Raw genomic sequence first — 10,785 nt, forward strand, 5'->3', positions numbered from 1 at the left:
GTCCTCTTTACAACAATCTTTTATATACTCAAATACTGTTATCAGGTCCCGCCTCAGTCGTCTCTTCTCCAGACTAAACAAACCCAATGTTTTCAGTCTTTTCTCGTGGAACATTGTTTGCTAGATCTTTTAATCATTTTTGTTGCTCTCCTCTGGAGTTTTCTCCCATTTGTTCACATCTTTTCTGAAGTGTGGTGCCCAGAACTGGACACAATACTGCAGTTGAGGCCTTATCGGTGCTGAGTAGAGTGGAAGAATTATTTCTCATGCATTGCTTACAACACTCCATGCTGGGATGTATTAGCAGATCTTTCTTTCTTTTTGGCAACAGTTTAAAATTGTTGACTCATATCTAGTTTGTGATCCACTATAACCCCCAGAACCTTTTCTGCACTACTTCTTCCTAAGCAGTTATTTCCATTTTGATTATGCCTTCCTAAGTATAATTTGCCTTTGTCCTTATTGCATTTCATCCTATTTATTTCAGACCATTTCTCTAATTTGTCAAGATCATTTTGAATTCTAATCCTGTCCTCCCAGCTTGGTATTGTCTGAAAACTTTATAAGTGTGCTGTCTGTCATTATCCAAATAATTTATGAAGATATTGAAAAGAACCAGATCCAGGACAGATCCCTTTGGGACTCCACTTGATATGCCCTTCCCAACTTGATTGTGAACCATTGGTAACTATACTCTGAATATGTTTTTCCAGCCAATTGTGCACCCAACTTGTAGTAAGCTCACCTAAGCCATATTTCCCTGATTTGTTTGTGAGATGGTCATGTGAGGCAATTTCTCAAACCTTACTGACGTTGAGATAAATCACATCTACTGCTTGCCCCCCTATCCAAAAGGCTTGTTACCCTGCCAAAGGAGGATATTAGGTTGGTTTGTCATGATTTATTCTTGACAATTCCATGTTGACTGTTACTTATTAGCTTATTATCTTCTAAGTGCTTACAAATTGATTGACTATTTATTCCATTATCTTTCCTGGTACTGAAGTTAAACAGATTGGTCTATAATTCTCCGGATTGTCCTTATTCCCCCTTTTTATATTAGGTACTATATTTGCCCTTTTCCAGTCCTCCTGGTCTCTCCCATCCTCCCTGATTCCTCAAAGATAATTGCTAATGGCTCAGAGATCTCTTCAGCCTGTTCCTTAAGTATATTAGCATGTATTTCATCAGGCCTTGCTGACTTGAAGACATCTAACTTGTAAGTGATTCTTAACTTGTTCTTTTCCTATTTTAGCCTCGGATCCTACATCATTTATACCAGTGGTTATCAAACTTTTGTATTGGTGACCCCTTTCACGCAACAAATTTCTGAGTGTGACCCCTCCCCCTCTTACAAATTAATATTTTTTTTATATTTAGCACTATTATAAATGCTGGAGGCAAAGCGGGGTTTGGGTCAGCTGGAGGCTGACAGCTTGTGACCTCCCACATAATAACCTCACGACCCCCTGAAGAGTCATGACCCCCAGCTTGAGAACCCCTGATTTATACTGATGTTCACAGTTAGTCATCCGATCACCGATAACCATTTTTGTGAAAACTGAAACAAAAAAGGGCATTTAACACTTCGGTCATTGCGGCGTTTTTTGTTGTTGTTTTTCCTTCCTCATTGAGTAATGGGCCTACGCTGTCCTCGGTCTTCCTCTTTTTTCCAATATATGTATTAGAATGCTATCTTGTTACCATTTATGACCCTAGCTAGTTTAATCTCATTTTGTGCCTTTCCAATTTTATCCCTACATGCTTGTGAGGTTTTTTTATATTAATCCTTTGTCATTTGACCTAGTTTTCACTTTTCACACGACTCTTTTTTTGAGTTTCAATTGATTGAAGATGTCCTGATTAAGCCACGGTGGTCTCTTACGAAAGATAGGAAGTGTAGTATGCACTGGAATAGCTTGCTCTTGTACCCTTAATAATGTATCTCTAAAAACTGCCAGCTGTACTGAACTTTTTTTCCTCTTAGACTTGCTTCCTATGGGATCTTAGCTATCAATTCTCTGAGTTTGCTACAGTCCACCTTCTTGAAGTTTGTCATTTTTATTCTGCTGTTTTCCCTCCCACCATTCCTTAGAATCATGGACTTGTCATTTCACGATCACTTTCACCTAAGCTGCCTACCATCATCAAATTCTTGATCAGTCCTTCCCTATTTGTCAGAATCAAATCTAGAACAGCTTCCCCCCCAGGTGCTTTCTCCACCTTCTGTTATAAAAAGGAGTCTCCAAAACATTCCAAGAACTTGTTGGATAATCTGTGCCCTGCTGTGTTATTTTCCCATCAGATGTCTGGGTAATTGAAGTCCCCCGTCACCACCAAGTCCTGTGCTGTGAATGATTTTGTTAGCTATTGGGGGGAAAAAAAGCCTCATCTACCTCTTCTTCCTGGTTAGACAGTCTATAATAGACCCCTACCAAGACCCTTGCTTATTCCCCTTTTATTCTTACTCAGAGGCTTTCAACAGGTCTGTCTCCCACTTCTATCTCAGCCTCAGTGCAGGTGTATACATCTTTGATACACAAAGCAACTCCTCCCTTTTTTCCTCTGCCTGGCCTTCTATACCATTATTCTAGTCATGTGAATGATCCCATCTGGTCTACTGCTTGTGTAATAATTGTGATTATTCAGTTGTATATCTACATCTTCCTGTTTGTTCCCGTTACTTCCGGCCCTAGTATACAGATATCTAAGATCAGGGGCGGCTCTAGGAATTGCGCCGCCCCAAGCAGGGCCGCACGCCGCAGGGGGCGCTCTGGCGGTCGCCGGTCCCGCGGCTCCGGTGGACCTCCCGCAGACATGCCTGCGAAGGTTCTGCTGGTCCCGCGGCTCCGGTGGACCTCCCGCAGGCACGCCTGTGGGAGGTCCACCGGAGCCGCGGGACCAGCGGACCGTCCGCAGGCACGCCTGTGGGAGGTCCACCGGAGCCGCGGGACCAGTGGACCGTCCGCAGGCATGTCTGCGGGAGGTCCACCGGAGCCGCCTGCCGCCCTCCCGCGGCACGCCGCCCCAAGCGCGTGCTTGGCGCGCTGGGGTCTGGAGCCGGCCCTAAGATGTTCATAAGATGTTCATCAAAGATTTCCTTTGTCCCTGCTGTGATTTTCCATGTTCCCCGCAGATCCCAGCTGTCCACGTAGGTCTCTGTTTTGGACTGAACTGTGGGCTTTTTATATCTTCCCCCCATCAAACCTAGTTTAAAGCCCAGCTCGCTAGGTTAGCCCGTCTGTATCTGAAGATACTGTTCCCCTTCTTTGCTAGGTGAACCCTGTCTCCGCTCTGCAGTCCTTGGAACAGCATCCCATAATTAAGGAAGCCAAAGTCCTCCTAGCAACACCATCTGCTCTGCCATGCATTCATCTGCAGGATGTGTCGGTCTCTGCCTGGGCCCCTACCCTTGACCAGAAGGATAGATGAGAACACCATCTGTGCCCCCAACTCCTTCACCCTCCCTCCCAGAGCCCTGTAGTCACTTCTGATCTGCTCAGGGTCATACCCTGCAGGGTTTCATTAGTGTCCCCATGAGGTAGTAGCCAGAGGGTCGGCAATCATTCTGTAATGTCTCAGATGTGGGCCCCTGATAGGCAGTACACCTTCTGGGATGCCAGGTCATCCTGGTACATGGATGCTTCCTTCTCCCTTAGAAGGGAGTCACTGACCACCACCATTTCCCCTTGGGAGTGGTGGCCATGGTCCCCCCAGCCTTGGATGTACATGGTTTCTCCTCCTCCACCTTTGCGGGGAGATTCCTCATCCCTCATTGCCAGGGCAGCATTCCAGTTTTTTTTAATCTCTATGGACTATATGAATGAGTAATACTTACTGCTTATTAACCTATCTCCCACAGTGTTTTGAGGATTTATTCGTACAGTGCTCTGAACATGAAAAACACTATAAGCACTGAGTAGTCTTTTTTTTTTCCTTGAAGTTACCAAAACAAAGCCAGAAAAAGTGAAAGCTACAAAATGCATTAGATAAGAATGAAATCTATTAATGCTTCAGGAAGTATAAGTCCATAAACAAAACAAAACAAACATTAACAGGCTGTTTGCCCTGAAGCAAAGCTAAAAAATATTGGCTGTACCGTGTAGTTGTGATAGCTAAACAGGATGGAACATGGCTGTGTGTGGATTGATCCCTTCCATCATTCAGTGGTTTTATTTTAACTGGAGTCGGTGGCAGATGAATGAGGTCTCTGGCTCTTTTGGTACTGCAGGTACAGTAGAAAAGGAAAGCATTGAATGGCAGCAGTTGGAGGCCTAACCATTCTTTTTTTTGGTAAATTTACCTTTTAATTCATTCATTTAAGTTCTTGTTCATGTAGATCCTTTAGGGACGGGCTTGCAACCTTTCCATTGTTAACTTACTTGGATTGTTTTGGGGCACCCGGGAAGGAATTAAGAACACATTCAGCATACTGGTGTGAGAGTTTTTATTCTTACAGTATGAGAAAAGCTCATTACTTGGCAAGTTGTGTTGGGTTGCTGTATAGTGGTTCAGCATACACTGAATCCATACCCCGGTCTCATCAAAGCACACAGACTCGGAGTTAGCATCTAAGTTCACCCCTTTAATAATAACACCACCTAGTTTTTTTTAATTGTGCTTTTTATTCAGAGATCTCAAAGATCACTTTACAAAGGAGGTCAGTATTATTATTACAGGTGGGAAAACTAAGGCATGGGGGAGAAGGGGCTTGCCCAAGGTGTGGGGAAGGCAATCACACAACCCGACCTGTAGGCCCCATTCTTTCCTGTGTTGTAAATTTTTGCCAAGTGACCTTTCTGTGAGAATGCAGAAAGTCAAATTTGGAGTCACTCACTCCAAAAGGTTCCTGGCAGTTGCAGATCCACAGTGATCTGACGGAATATGGCCTTATAAATACACAAATAATAATTTCACCTACCTGTAGGGTGAAACACAACAGCTGACTAATAGTGCTTAAGAAGGCAGTGTTGTCTAGTGGCTAGAGCACTGGACTGGGATGAGGAGACCAAGAGTCTAGTCTGGCCTCTGCCACTGGCCCACTGGGTGACCTTTGTCAAGACCATTCACTTTTCCGTGCCTCAGTTTCCTGAGCTGTAAAATGGGGATAATGATACTTAACTCCTTTTGTAAAGCACTTTGAAGAGTCCTATATAGTGCTAGTTATTTTAATAATAATAATTAACAATGATATGTAACATCTATTGGATCACCAATGCCATACCCTAGGTTTTTCTTGACGATCTCCCGTCTGAACATTTTCCAGATTCAGCCTTGCTGGGAGTGGGCAATATGCCACCTTGAGACTTGAGAGGGAGTACAGATATCTAATTGTGAATTATTACAGGGCTGGTTTGGAGGAAAACAATTCTGGGTTTGATTTTATTGGATTTTAAATGGCATGTCTATCTGGTAGCAAAAATCAGTGTCTTCTTTTTTAGGAGAGCTGTAAAACAGGATTTCTATTTCCCTGGAAACTCTGAGTCATAGTCTAATTAAAAGAGCCCATGTCAAATTAGTTTTTGTGATATTTTCTTCCTTGCTCTTCATCATAAAGCCTTGGGAAGGTAACACTTTGTACTTTACCACATTTCCCCTTCATTCAGACCTTTCCAAGCATTCTAAGCCTGTCAGTCCCTGTGGCTATCACACTCTTAATTATACACATGGCTAAAATGAAGCACTGAGAGGTTCTCATGACCTGACCGCCTTCCTTGCCCCCCACCTTTTAAATGAATAGATTCCACAGTTTAAGGCCAGAAGGAATCATCATATCATCTAGCCCAGTGGTTCTCAATCTTTCCAGACTACTGTACCCTTTCAGGAGTCTGATTTGGCTTGCGTACCCCCAAATTTCACCTCACTTAAAAACGACTTGCTTACCAACTCAGACATAAAAATACAAAAGTGTCCCAGCACGCTATTGCTGAAAAATGGCTGAGACTCTCTCATTTTTACCTTCTAATGATAAAATAAATCCATTGGACTAGAAATATTGTACTTACATTTCAGTGTGATACTTGAGAGCCTGTTTTTCACTTGTGAGCCTTGTCTGAAGCCTGCTCCCCAGGCAGTGGGGCTGAAGAATATAACTTAACTTTGTGGGGCTCCCTATGGTGTGGAACCCCAGGCATTTGCCCTGCTTGCCACCCCCTACTATCGGCCTTGCACTTGCAACCCCCCCAAACCTGTCCCATGACCCTCCCCACTCTGGGAGCTGCAACCCACTAATCTAGATGAGTTGAGTACCCCCTGGGAGACTTCTGTACCCATGGTTGACACATACCCTTGGTTGAGAATCACTGGTCTAGTCTGACCTGTGTATATCATAGGCCATTAAATTTCACTCTGCAACCTCCTTATTGAGCCCAATAACTTGTTTGGCTAATGCATATCTTCCATAAGGAAAGTTGAACATGAAGTCCCAGCAGATCCCTGTGCACAGCTTTCTTCACACCTAGGGAGAAAAACTACTCCTGTGCACAGGGCCTTTTACGGTATGGCCAATCCGAAATGTTCAACAACCCAGAGCGAGGTCTGAAAAGAATCCTGAAATTAGCTTTAAAATCATGAGATTTTAAATGTTGCATTCACTTTGTTTGCCTTCTGTTTTTTGAGACGGTGGGATGCACTCGACTCATGTCTTCAAGATTTTTCTCTGCAACTACCAAAGGACCTACTTTAAAAGGACCCACTTTTTTTTAAGAAGAGAGCACTGAGGTTATCCTCACAGGAGCTGGGGTTTTAAGTAAAACATTAAATATTGTTAGACGCTTGGTAGAAATCATGAGTTGGTAACACTGCTGTTCTGGCAATTTCAGTGGTACACAGGCTTTCTGCAGTCCTGTGCCGGAATGATTTTCCCCCTGCAATTCTTGAGGATTCCATATTACTCAAAAGCAGGATTTGTAGTGCTGCAGAAAACAAAACAGCTCAGTGGAGAGATGTCAGAGTTCATGAATGCAGAGGGTCATCTGCATGAAGCTTGGTGATTGCTAGGATAACAGAGAAACCATGACTCCCGGTCCTATGCGCTGGCTATCCCTCCCTAACCAGGATCTGTTTCTCTTTTTCCAGATTGTTTCTCTTCATTGCAAATGGGCATTGACCTGTTACTGCGGGCTTGCTTGGTAGTACCTGTCTCGATCATTTTAAGGACAAAATATATAAATTTGGAGTGACTAATTTTGAACCATCACCCCATCTCCTCAATGCCCCCTTAGTCTAACACACATGGAGCAGATTCTTCCCTCAGTTACAGCTATGAAGCTCTGTGTTGACAACTCTTGTGACTTGTCTCATGATATGCGGCATTTTTTCTTAAAGCTCAAGCTCCTGGAGTCATGTGATTATGTGAGAATCTCCACTTTCAAAATTTGGGGCAAAAATTGGGGATTGGGGATTGGTCCTGCTTTGAGCAGGGGGTTGGACTCGATGACCTCCTGAGGTCCCTTCCAACTCTGATATTCTATGATTCATGTAAAAAAAAGATTACCCTTTTGTAGCTCTCATGGTTATGGAGGAAAGCTTGAAAATGTGAACCATAAAGGCTCAAAACCCGGAAGGCAAATAAAGCAAGAACTACTAAGAGCTAGTACACATCCAGTAAACCTACCCCTATGGATGGATGGATGGATGGATGGATGGATAAATAAAATGATAGCAAGGTGAGTGTGTTCCCTGTGGAGCCTAGTCATCTGTGACCAGTTTTATTATCCGATTGAAAAATGCCCATGCTTTATCCAGGTTTTATCATATAAAGAAACAAAGAAAATCCCATTTCTGTTGACTAATATATGTTGTGTCTGAATGCTTTGGACACAGAGAACTGATTTTGGTCACCCAGGCTCCAAAAGAGTTAAATGCTCCAGTGGCCATCTGGAGTGGTTGAATTTTCCAGACGGCAGCTGTTTGTGTAGCACTAAAGTAAACCCTTTCATAATTGCAGCTGGAAACAAAATAAAAATCTCCCCCTATTTCCCCTTCCTCTACCTACTTAAACAAATATTTTAAATAAGATTTACTTAAAAAATGAAATCAGAAGTTCAACACGGTGGATGATTTGATTTTTTTCCCTATGAAGCTTTACCGCTTGTGTCCCTGGGCAAAGTGAACGTGTACAAAATGCCACCAGATTAATGGCAGCAGCTTGCACCCAGCTTCACAGGCATAGATGATGACATAGGTGCAAGGCAGTGGAGAAATTGGACTCTGATTGATTCACTGATGCTTGGTTGCTGAGGGAGTTGTGTAAGCCAAACATAAAAGAGATGATCTAGTTCTAACATGAATTAATTCAAAGAAGTCCTATGGCCTGTGTTATACAAGAGGTCAGATTTGATTGCAATGATCCCTGCTGGTTTTATCATCTATTAATCTGCATTAAACTAACTGTGACATGAATTCAGAAGCAAAACAGAGTATGACCCAAATACTGAGGTCATTGCTTCCTAACTGCTCAAATAGCCACTGAAATCTCATAGTTTTTATTCCAACTCCTATATAGGCATTCACACTGCATGCATCAGCATATGGCAAAGCACACAAGTAAATGCCATTGGCTTGTGTGGCATATACATACTCAGAGGAGAAGAAAAATGAGAGCAGGCTTCCAGGAACCTCTGCTGCTGTAAACAAAAGGGAAAAGAAATTTTAGGAAAATTATGAGGGGCCGATCCAGCAGAATCTATTTGTCATCTTTTGGACACAGCCATTGATTCTAAGAAGATCCACTTGGCCATTAGCGCACATAGATTACTCCTGTCCAAATAACCAAATACTATTCTAATGTCCATTCATATCAAGTAACTTACATGTAGAAACGTAGGGCCTTATTTCTCATTTACACTAAGGCCTCTTTACATGGTTTTGCCAAAGCAGTGAAAAAGGAACATCGGATGTAAAGGGTTCAGTCCCATGGAATCAATGGGAGACTTGCTGGAGGAGAAATGCAGAATTGGAGATGTTCTCCAAGGTGGCCGGCTGCGAGTTTTAAACTAGCTGAGATTTTTGATTGATTGTGCCTGTCATATAAAAAATCTTTACCATTTGTTGACAAGGTCTAAATCAAATAGGTTCCCACTCTTTTCTATAGGTTTCTTAAACTGCCCTATAAATTTTATACCAGAGACCTAATTGTCTGTTAAATTCTAATTTTAAACCGAGCTCCTTCAAGGGCTTCTCCTCTTCTGTAAAACGCTGGAGGACTTTTCAATAAAGAATCAAGGTGATGAAGCTCTAATCTTGTTGATATAAGAGTAACACTGAAACAGCAAAAGAGAATACTCATGCAATTAGTCTGAATGATCGGGTAAATGCTTATAGTTGAATATTCTGGTGTTTTACTGCAAAGCAGGAGTTTTTGAAATCCACAAGTCATGGGGAAGTTCTCCAAAGCTCTCCAAGGTGCTGTTAGAGGCAAACAGTGCATTTTATTAGGTAACTGATAGTTCAAAATAGATAGAGGAGTGGTGAGGGGAAGGGGAGAGCAGGGAAAGTCCTTGCTGGGAAGTCATTCAACTTTTACAGGCACAGAACAGTTTGTCCTAGCTAGGAACATTTCCCAACAAACACATGACTGTTGCAAAGCCAAGCCCTTGGCGTTGCATTTGATTAGAAAGAAAATGCAATTAGCCTGTGATTCCTCAAGCAAACTACATCTATTAGCACCAGCCATTCATGATGCTGCTAATTAATGTTTTAGAGTTCATGGTCTCTGCTGAGCATGCTGTCTAGGGGATTTTCTTTGCTTCCTGAATATTTTTGAAGGATTTCCAAATCCATTTTGTTAGTCCGTAAGTGGTAACATTAACAAATAAATATCTGGGCCATGTTAATCAATGTAAATCAATACCTCTAAAGATGAATCTTGTCAGCAAATTGAGATCCCATTTCTCCACCCACAAACTCATGTGCTGGTTGATGTAATTCACTGCATGCACACACAGGGCCATATTCCTAGCTGGTGTAAATGGGTGTTGCTCCATTGGCTCCAACGCAGCTATGTTGACTTATACTAGCAGAGGAACTGGCCTATTTTCTTTTACAATACACTACAGTCTCCAGCACAAACAGCTCTGAAGGCAAACATGACTCGCTGACTTGCTGTGTGGCCTTGTGCAAGTCACTTAACCCTGTTTGTGCCTCAGTTTCCCCATTTTTGGAATGGCCATAATTACTCCTCTCTGGCATTGTGAGGCCAAATTAATTATTGAAAGGCACTTTGGATAGAATGCACTATACACATGCAAAGTATTATCTCCATAATTGTGCTTCAGAGAGAAAGACAAGTGTCTTTTTTGTTTTGTTTGTACAGTGCCTAGCATAATGTGATTGTGCTTCTAGATTCTACAGTAATACAAATAGTTGATAGTAGTAATAATTAAGTGTACAAAGAACTAGCGCACCCAAACTTCACCTACCCTATTTAAGGAATATTTAATCAATAACTTACCTATTGTATAGGTAGGCATCTTATTCACTGAATCTCTGTGGATCATTTACATGTCTTCTGTGTTTATTATTGGAATACGATCACTTTAAAAGTTATAACTGTTTCTCTAGCTGCTATAATCTGATAACAGTTGTAGGTAATTTAGTACTACCCATGTGCTAAGTACTATTCCAGGCAGAGAAACAAATAAGCTACTTACAGGCAGAGCTGTCTTCCTGTATCTAGGTTGATTTCTTGATGATGCAATGAATTTTCTGGGGATAGTTGTTTAAACCTGCAAGGAATAAATCTCTCATAGGAACTGCTTTTAAACAACTCTCTTAGTTCACGGC

The sequence above is a fragment of the Mauremys reevesii genome, linkage group 2 (genome assembly GCF_016161935.1).
Source record: "Mauremys reevesii isolate NIE-2019 linkage group 2, ASM1616193v1, whole genome shotgun sequence".
NCBI classification, from domain to species: Eukaryota; Metazoa; Chordata; order Testudines; family Geoemydidae; genus Mauremys; species Mauremys reevesii.